The following is an 11,497-nucleotide window of genomic DNA, read 5'->3' as shown; positions in this document are numbered from 1 at the left end:
CTTCAGGTTTACTGTATCCCTCTGACCTTCGTATTGACGATGAAACACAGAAAGTGCAACGGATTTAAATAGAAAAGGCACAATGCCGAATTAAGTACAAGAAGACTGACTCTTCCTACTGTCTATGATACGAACCATTCCTGTGGCACTAGTTACAAATTCCGATGCTTCACTTCAGCTTTACTGTATCCCTCTGACCTTCGTATTGACGATAAATCACAGAAATAGCATCGGAATTAAAAAGAAAAGGCACAATCCCGACTTAAGTACAAGAAGACTTACTCTTAATACTCTCTATGTTTTGAACCATTCCTGTGACACTAGTTATAGATTCCGATGCTTCACTTCAGGTTTACTGTATCCCTTTGACCTTCTTATTGACGATGAAACCCAGAAATTGCATCGGAATTAAATACAAAATGCACAATGCCGACTCAAGTACAAGAAGACTGACACTTCCTACTGCCTATGTGTTGAATAATTCCTGTGACATTAGTTATAGATTCCGATGCTTCACTTCAGGTTTACTGTATCTCTTGGACCTTCTTATTGACGATGAAACACAGAAATTGCATCGGAATTAAATACAAAATGCACAAATGCCGACTTAAGTACAAGAAGACTGACTCTTCTTACTGACTATGATTTGAACCATTCCTGTGACACTAGTTATAGATTCCGATGCTTCACTTCAGGTTTACTGTATCCATCTGACCTTCTTATTGACGATGAAACACAGATAATGCATCGGAATTAAATACAAAAGGCACAATGCCGACTTAAGTACATGAAGACTGACTCTTCCTACTGTCTATGTTTTGAACCATTCCTGTGACACTAGTTATAGATTCCGATGCTTCACTTCAAGTTTACTGTATCCCTCTGACCTTCTTATTGACGATGAAACACAGAATTTGCATCGGAATTAAATGCAAAAGGCACAATGCCGACTCAAGTACAAGAAGACTGACTCTTCCTACTGTCTATGATTTGAACCATTCCTGTGACACTAGTTATAGATTCCGATGCTTCACTTCAGGTTTACTGTATCCCTCTGACCCTCTTATTGACGATGGAACACAGATATTGCATCGGAATTAAATAGAAAAGGTGCAATGCCGACTTAAGTACAAGAAGAATGACTCTTCTTACTGACTATGTTGGAACCATTCCTATGACACTAGTAATAGATTCCGATGCCTCACATCAGGTTTACTGCATCCCTTGGACCTTCTTATAGACGATGAAACACAGAAATTCCATCGGAATTAAATACAAAAATCACAATGCCCAAATAAGTATAAGTAGTCTGACTCTTCCTACTGTCTATGTTTTGAACCATTCCTGTGACACTACTTATAGATTCCGATGCTTCACTTCAGGTTTACTGTATCCATCTGACCTTCTTATTGCCGATGAAACACAGATATTGCATCGGAATTAAATCCAAAAGGCACAATGCCGAATCAAATTCAAGAAGACTGATTCTTCCCACTGTCTATGATTTGAACCATTCCTGTGACACTACTTATAGATTCCGATGCTTCACTTCAGGTTTACTGTATCCCTCTGACCTTCGTATTGACGATGAAACACAGAAATTCCATCGGAATTAAATAGAAAGGGCACAATGCTGACTTAAGTACAAGAAGACTGACTCTTCTTACTGTTTATGATTTGAACCATTCCTGTGACACTAGTTATAGAATCCGATGCTTCACTTCAGGTGTACTGTATCCCTTGGACCTTCTTATTGACGATGAAACAGAGAAATTACATCGGAATTAAATACAAAAGCACAATGCCGAAATAACTACAAGTAGACTGACTCTTCTTACTGTCTATGCTTTGAACCAATCCTGTGACACTAGTTATGGATTCTGATGCTTCACTTCAGGTTTACTGTATCCCTCTGACCTTCTTATTGACGATGAAACACAGAAATTGCATCGGAATTAAATACAAAAGGCACAATGCCGACTTAAGTACAAGAAGACTGACTCTTCTTTCTGACTATGCTTTGAACCTTTCCTGTGACACTAGTTATGGATTCTGATGCTTCACTTCGGGTTTACTGTATCCCTCTGACCTTCTTATTGACGATGAAACACAGAAATTGCATCGGAATTAAATACAAAAGGCACAATGCCGACTTAAGTACAAGAAGACTGACTCTTCTTACTGTCTATGTTTTGAACCAATCCTGTGACACCAGTTATGGATTCTGATGCTTCACTTCAGGTTTACTCTATCCCTCTGACCTTCTTAGTGACGATGAAAAACAGAAATTGCATCGGAAATAAATAGAAAAGGCACAAAGCCGACTTAAGAACAAGTGGACAGATTCCTCTTACTGTCTATGATTTGAACCATTCCTGTGACGCTAGTTACAGGTTCCGAAGATTCACTTCAGGATTACTGTATCCCTTGGACCTTCTTATTGACGATGAAACACAGAAATTGCATCGGAAATAAATACTAAAGGCACAATGCCGACTTAAGTACATGTAGACTGACTCTTCCTACTGCCTATGTTTTAAACCATTCCTGTGACACTAGTTATCGAATCCGATGCTTCATTTCAGGTTTACTGTATCCCTTTGATCTTCTTATTGACGATGAAACACAGAAAGTGCCACGGAATTAAATACAAAATGCACAATGCCGATTCAAGTACAAGAAGACTTACTCTTAATACTCTCTATATTTTGTACCATTCCTTTGACACTAGTTATAGATTCCGATGCTTCACTTCAGGTTTACTGTATCCCATTGACCTTCTTATTGACGATGAAACCCAGAAATTGCATCGGAATTAAATACAAAATGCACAATGCCGACTCAAGTACAAGAAGACTGACACTTCCTACTGCCTATGTTTTGAATAATTCCTGTGACATTAGTTATAGATTCCGATGGTTCACTTCAGGTTTACTGTATCCCTCTGACCACCTTATTGACGATGAAACACAGAAATTGCATCGGAATTAGATAGGAAATGCACAATGCTGACTTAAGTACAAGAAGACTGACTCATCTTACTGTCTATGATTTGCACCATTCCTGTGATACTAGTTATAGATTCCGATGCTTCACTTCAGGTGTACTGCATCCCTTGGACTTTCTTATTGATGATTAAACACAGAAATTGTATCGGAATTCAATACAAAAGGCACAATGCCGACTTAAGTAGAAGTAGACTGACTCTTCTTACTGTCTTTGTTTTGAACGATACCTGTGACACTAGTTATAGATTTTGATGCTTCACTTCAGGTTTACTGTGTCCCTCTGTCCTCCTTATTGACGACGAAATACAGAAATTGCATCGGAATTAAATACAAAAGGCACAATTCCGACTTAAGTACAAGAGGACTGACTCTTCTTACTGACTGTGTGTTGAACCATTCCTGTGACACTAGTTATAGATTCCGATGCATCACTTCAGGTTTACTGTATCCATCTGACCTTCTTATTGACGATGAAACACAGATATTGCATCGGAATTAAATACAAAAGGCACAATGCCGACTGAAGTACATGAAGACTGACTCTTCCTACTGTCTATGTTTTGAAACATTCCTGTGACACTAGTTATAGATTCCGATGCTTCACTTCAGGTTTACTGTATCCCTCTGACCTTCTTATTGACGGTGAAACACAGAATTTGTATCGGAATTAAATGCAAAAGGCACAATGCCGACTCAAGTACAAGAAGACTGACACTTCCCACTGTCTATGATTTGAACCATTCCTGTGACACTAGTTATAGATTCCGATGCTTCACTTCAGGTTAACTGTATCCCTTGGACTTTCTTATTGACGATGAAACACAGATATTGCATCGGAATTAAATACAAATATTCACAATGCCGACTTAAGTACAAGAATACTGACTCTTCTTACTGTCTATGCTTTGAACCATTCCTGTGACACTAGTTAAAGATTTCGATGCTTCACTTCAGGTTTACTGTATCCCATGGACCTTCTTATAGACGATGAAACACAGAAACTGCAACATAATTAAGTAGAAAAGGCACAATGCCGAATTTAGTACAAGAAGACTGACTCTTCCTACTGTCTGATTTGAACCATTCCTGTGACACTAGTTACAGATTCCGATGCTTCACTTCGGCTTTACTGTATCCCTCTGACCTTCGTATTAACGATAAAACACAGAAATTGCATCGGAATTAAATACAAAAGGCACAATGCCGACTCAAGTACAAGAAGACTGACTCTTCTTACTGTCTATGTTTTGAACCATTCCTTTGACACTAGTTATAGATTCCGATGCCTCACTTCAGGTTTACTGTATCCCTCTGACTTCTTATTGTTGATGAAACACAGAAATTGCATCGGAATTAAATAGAAAAGGCACAATCCCGAATTAAGTACAAGAAGACTTACTCTTAATACTCTCTATATTTTGAACCATTCCTGTGACACTATTTATAGATTCCGATGCTTCACTTCAGGTTTACTGTAACCCTTTGACCTTCTTATTGACGATGAAACACAGAAATTGCATCGGAATTAAATAGAAAGGGCACAATGCTGACTTAAGTACAAGAAAACTGACTCGTCTTACTGTTTATGATTTGAACCATTCCTGTGACACTAGTTATAGATTCCGATGCTTCACTTCAGGTGTACTGTATCCCTTGGACCTACTTATTGACGATGAAACAGAGAAATTACATCGGAATTAAATACAAAAGGCACAATGCCGACTTAACTACAAGTATACTGACTCTTCTTACTGTCTATGCTCTGAACCAATCCTGTGACACTAGTTATGGATTCTGATGCTTCACTTCAGGTTTACTGTATCCCTCTGACCTTCTTATTGACGATGAAACAGAAATTGCATCGGAATGAAATACAAAAGGCACAATGCCGACTTAAATACAGGAAGACTGACTCTTCTTTCTGACTATGTTTTGAACCATTTCTGTGACACTAGTCATAGATTCCGATGCTTCACTTCAGGTTTACTGTATCTCTTGGACTTTCTTATTGACGATGAAACACAGAAATTGCAACGGAATGAAATACAAAATGCACAAATGCCGACTTAAGTACAAGAATACTTACTCTTGTTACTGACTATATTTTGAACTATTCCTGTGACACTAGTTATAGATTTCGATGCTTCACTTCAGGTTTACTGTATCCCTCTGACCATCTTATTGACGATGAAACACAGAAATTGCATCGGAATTAAATACAAAAGGCACAATGCCGACTTAAGTACAAGAAGACTGCCTCTTCATACTGACTATGTTTTGAACCATTCCTGTGACACTAGTTAGAGATTCCGGTGCTTTACTTCAGGTTTGCTGTATCCCTCTGACCTTCTTATTGACGATGAAACTCAGTAATTGCATCGGAATTAAATTGAAAAGGCAACAATGCCGACTTAAGTACAAGAAGACTGACTCTTCTTACTGTCTATGTTTTGAACCATTCCTGTGACACTAGTTATAGAATCCGATGCTTCACTTCAGGTTTACTGTATCTCTTGAACCTTCTTATTGACGAAGAAACACAGAAATTGTACCGGAATTAAATACAAAACGAACAAATGCCGTCTTAAGTACAAGAACACTGACTCTTCTTACTGACTATAATTTGAACCATTCCTGTGACACTAGTTATAGATTCCGATGCTTCACTTCAGGATTACTGCATCTCTTGAACTTTCTTATTGACGATGAAACACAGAAATTGCATCGGAATTAAATACAAAAAGCACAATGCCGACTTAAGTACAAGAAGACTCACTCTTCCTACTGACTATGTTTCGAACCATTCCTGTGACACTAGTTATGGACTCCGATGCTTCACTTCACGTTTACTGTATCCCTCTGACCATCTTATTGATGATGAAACACAGAAATCGCATCGCAATCAAATAGAAAAGGCACAATGCCGACTTAAGTACAAGAAGACCGACTCTTCATACTGTCTATGTTTTGAACCGATCCTGTGACGCTAGTTATAGCTTCCGATGCTTCACTTCAGGTTTACTGTATCCCTTGGACCTTCTTATTGACGATGAAACACCGAAATTGCATCGGGATTAAATACAAGAGGCACAATGCCGATTTAAGTACAAGAAGATTGACTCATCTTACTGTCTATGATTTGAACCATTCCTGTGACACTAGTTATAGATTCCGATGCTTCACTTCAGGTGTACTGTATCCCTTGGACCTTCTTATTGACGATGAAACACAGAAATTGCATCAGAATTAAATAGTAAAGGCACAATGCCGACTTAAGTACAAGAAGAATGACTCTTCCTACTGACTATGTTTTGAACCATTCCTGTGACACTAGTTATAGATTCCGTTGCTTCACTTCAGGTTCTCTGTATCCCTCTGACCTTCTTATTGACGATGAAATACAGAAATTGCATCGCAATTAAATAGAAAAGGCACAATCCCGACTTAAGTACAAGAGGACCGACTCTTCACACTGTATATGTTTTGAACCGATCCTGTGACACTAGTTATAGCTTCCGATGCTTCACTTCAGGTTTACTGTATACCTCTGACCTTCTTATTGACGATGAAACACAGAAATTGCATCGGAAATAAATGCAAAAGGCACAATGCCGACTCAAGTACAAGAAAACTGACTCTTCCTCCTGTCTATGTTTTGAATCTTTCCTGTGACACTAGTTATAGATTCCGATGATTCACTTCAGGTTTACTGTATCCCTATGACTTTCATATTGACGATGAAACACAGAAATTGCATCGGAATTAAATAGAAAGGGCACAATGCTGACTCAAGTACTAGAAAACTGACTCGTCTTACTGTTTATGATTTGAACCTTTCCTGTGACACTAGTTATAGATTACGATGCTTCACTTCAGGTGTACTGTATCCCTTGGACCTACTTATTGACGATGAAACAGAGAAATTACATCGGAATTAAATACAAAAGGCACAATGCCGACTTAACTACAAGTAGACTGACTCTTCTTACTGTCTATGTTTTGAACCAATCCTCAGACACTAGTTATGGATTCTGATGCTTCACTTCAGGTTTACTGTATCCCTCTGACCTTCTTATTGACGATGAAACAGAAATTGCATCGGAATTAAATACAAAAGGCACAATGCCGACTTAAGTACAAGAAGACTGACTCTTCTTTCTGACTATGCTTTGAACCATTCCTGTGACACTAGGTATAGATTCCGATGCTTCACTTCAGGTTTACTGTATCCCTTGGACCTTCTTATTGACGATGAAACACAGAAATTGCAACGGAATTAAATACAAAATGTACAAATGCCGACTTAAGTACAAGAAGACTGACTCTTCTTACTGACTATATTTTGAACCATTCCTGTGACACTAGTTATAGATTCCGATGCTTCACTTCAGGTTTACTGTATCCCTCTGACCTTCTTATTTACGATGAAACACAGATATTGCATCTGAATTAAATACAAAAGGCACAATGCTGACTTAAGTACAAGAAGACTGTTGCTTCATACTGACTATGTTTAGAGCCATTCCTGTGACACTAGTTAGAGATTCCGATGCATTACTTCAGGTTTACTGTATCCCTCTGACCTTCTTATTGACGATGAAACACAGTAATTGCATCGGAATTAAATTGAAAAGGCCACAATGCCGTCTTAAGTACAAGAAGACTGACTCTTCTTACTGTCTATGTTTTAAACCATTCCTGTGACACTAGTTATAGATTCCGATGCTTCACTTCAGGTTTACTGCATCTGTTAAACCTTCTTATTGACGATGAAACACAGAAATTGCATCGGAATTAAATACAAAAGGCACAATGTCGACGTAAGTACAAGAATACTGACTCTTCTTACTGACTATGTTTTGAACCATTCCTGTGACACTAGTTAAAGATTCCGATGCTTCACTTCAGGTTTACTGTATCCCCCTGACCTTCTAATTGACGATGAAACACAGAAATTGCATCGGAATTAAGTACAAGAGGCACAATGCCGACTTAAGTACATGTAGACTGACTCTTCCTTCTGCCTATGTTTTGAACCATTCCTGTGACACTAGTTATCGAATCCGATGCTTCATTTCAGGTTTACTGTATCCGTTGGACATTCTTATTGACGATGAAACACAGAAAGTGCAACGGAATTAAGTAGAAAAGGCACAATGATGAATTAAGTACAAGAAGACTGACTCTTCCTACTGTCTATGATTTGAACCATTCCTGTGACACTAGTTACAGATTCCGATGCTTCACTTCGGCTTTACTGTATCCCTCTGACCTTCGTATTGACGATAAAACACAGAAATTGCATCGGAATTAAATACAAAAAGCACAATGCCTACTTAAGTAGAAGTAGACTGACTCTTCTTACTGTCTATGTTTTGAACCATTCCTGTGACACTAGTTATAGATTCCGATGCTTCACTTCAGGTTTACTGTATCCCTCTGACCTTCGTATTGACGATGAAACACAGAAATTGCATCGGAATTAAATGCAAAAGGCACAATGCCGACTCAAGTACAAGAAAACTGACTTCCTACTGTCTATGATTTGAACCCTTCCTGTGACTCTAGTTGTAGATTCCGATGCTTCACTTCAGGTGTACTGTATCCCTTGGACTTTCTTATTGACGATGAAACACAGAACTTGCATCGGAATTAAATAGTAAAGGCACAATGCCGACTTAAGTACAAGAAGAATGACTCTTCTTACTGACTATGTTTGAACCATTACTGTGACACTAGTTATAGATTCCGATGCTTCACTTCAGGTTTACTGTATCCCTCTGACCTTCTTATTGATGATGAAACACAGAAATTGCATCGCAATTAAATAGAAAATGCACAATGCCGTTTTACGTAGAAGAAGACCGACTCTTCATACTGTCTATGTTTTGAACCGATCCTGTGACACTAGTTATAGCTTCCGATGCATCACTTCAGGTCTACTGTATCCCTTGGACCTTCTTATTGACGATGAAACACCGAAATTGCATCGGAATTAAATACAAAAGGCACAATGTCAACTTAAGTACAAGAAGACTGACTCTTCTTACTGTCTATGATTTGAACCATTCCTGTGACACTAGTTATAGATTCCGATGCTTCACTTCAGGTGTACTGTATCCCTTGAACTTTCTTATTGACGATGAAACACAGAAGTTGCATCGGAATTAAATAGTAAAGGCACAATGCCGACTTAAGTACAAGAAGAATGACTCTTCTTACTGACTATGTTTGAACCATTACTGTGACACTAGTTATAGATTCCGATGCTTCACTTCAGGTTTACTGTAACCCTCTGACCTTTTTGACGATGAAACACAGAAATTGCATCGCAATTAAATAGAAAAGGCACAATGCCGACTTAAGTACAAGAAGACCCACTCTTTATACGGTATATGTTTTGAACCGATCCTGTGACACTAGTTATACCTTCCAATGCTTCACTTCAGGTTTACAGTATCCCATGGACCTTCTTATAGACGATGAAACACAGAAAATGCATCGGAATTAAATACAAAAATCACAATGCCGACTTAAGTACAGGAAGTCTGACTCTTCCTACTGTCTATGTTTTGAACCATTCCTGTGACACTAGTTATAGATTCCGATGCTTCACTTCAGGTTTACTGTATCCATCTGACCTTCTTATTGACGATGAAACAAAGAAATTGCATCGGAATTAAATACAAAAATCACAATGCCGACTTAAGTAGATGAAGACTGCCTCTTTCTACTGTCTATGTTTTGAACCATTCCTGTGACACTAGTTATAGATTCCGATGCTTCACTTCAGGTTTACTGTATCCCTCTGACCTTCGTATTGACGATGAAACACAGAAATTGCATCGGAATTAAATGCAAAAGGCACAATGCCGACTCAAGTACAAGAAAACTGACTCCTAGTACTGTCTATGATTTGAACCTTTCCTGTGACTCTAGTTGTAGATTCCGATGCTTCACTTCAGGTTTACTGTATCCCTCTGACCTTCATATTGACGATGAAACACAGAAATTGCATCGGAATTAAATAGAAAGGGCACAATGCTGACTTAAGTACAAGAAAACTGACTCGTCTTACTGTTTATGATTTGAACCATTCCTGTGACACTAGTTCTAGATTCCGATGCTTCACTTCAGGTGTACTGTATCCCGTGGACCTACGTATTGACGATGAAACAGAGAAATTACATCGGAATTAAATACAAAAGGCACAATGCCGACTTAAGTACAAGTAGTCTGACTCTTCCTACTGTCTATGTTTGAACCATTCCTGTGACACTAGTTATAGATTCCGATGCTTCACTTCAGGTTTACTGTATCCATCTGACCTTCTTATTGACGATGAAACAAAGAAATTGCATCGGAATTAAATACAAAAGGCACAATGCCGACTTAAGTACATGAAGACTGACTCTTTCTACTGTCTATGCCTTGACCCATTCCTGTGACACTAGTTATATATTCCGATGCTTCACTTCAGGTTTACTGTATCCCTTGGACCTTCTTATTGACGATGAAACACAGAAATTGCATCGGAATCAAATAGTAAAAGCACAATGCCGACTTAAGTCCAAGAAGAATGACTCTTTTTACTGACTATGTTTTGAACCATTCCTATGACACTAGTTATAGATACCGATGCTTCACTTCAGGTTTACTGTATCCCTCTGACCTTCGTATTGACGATGAAACACAGAAATTGCATCGCAATTAAATAGAAAAGGCACAATGCCGACTGAAGTACAAGAAGACCGACTCTTCATACTGAATATGTTTTGAACCGATCCTGTGACACTAGTAATAGCTTCCGATGCTTCACTTCAGGTTTACTGTATCCCTTGGACCTTCTTATTGACGATGAAACACAGAAATTGCATCGGAATTAAATACAAAAAACACAATGCCGACTTTAGTACAAGTATTCTGACTCTTCCTACTGTCTATGTTTGAACCATTTCTGTGACACTAGTTATAGATTCCGATGCTTCACTTCAGGTTTACTGTATCCATCTGACCTTCTTATTGACGATGAAACAAAGAAATTGCATCGGAATTAAATACAAAAGGCACAATGCCGACTTAAGTACATGAAGACTGACACTTCCTACTGTCTATGTTTTGAACCATTCCTGTGACACTAGTTATTGATTCCGATGCTTCACTTCAGGTTTGCTGTATCCCTCTGACCTTCTTATTGACGATGAAACACAGAAATTGCATCGGAATTAAATGCAAAAGGCACAATGCCGACTCAAGTACAAGAAGACTGACTCTTCCTACTGTCTATGATTTGAACCTTTCCAGTGACACTAGTTATAGATTCCGATGCTTCACTTCAGGTTTTCAGTATCCCTCTGACCTTCATATTGACGATGAAACACAGAAATTGCATCGGAATTAAATAGAAAGGGCACAATGCTGACTTAAGTACAAGAAAACTGGCTCTTCTTACTGTATATGTTTTGAACCATTCCTGTGACACTAGATAT

Source organism: Schistocerca piceifrons, unplaced genomic scaffold (assembly GCF_021461385.2).
Source record: "Schistocerca piceifrons isolate TAMUIC-IGC-003096 unplaced genomic scaffold, iqSchPice1.1 HiC_scaffold_1827, whole genome shotgun sequence".
In the NCBI taxonomy this organism is placed as follows: Eukaryota; Metazoa; Arthropoda; class Insecta; order Orthoptera; family Acrididae; genus Schistocerca; species Schistocerca piceifrons.
The sequence above is the reverse complement of the archived record's forward strand: the minus strand, read 5'-3'. Positions refer to the sequence as shown.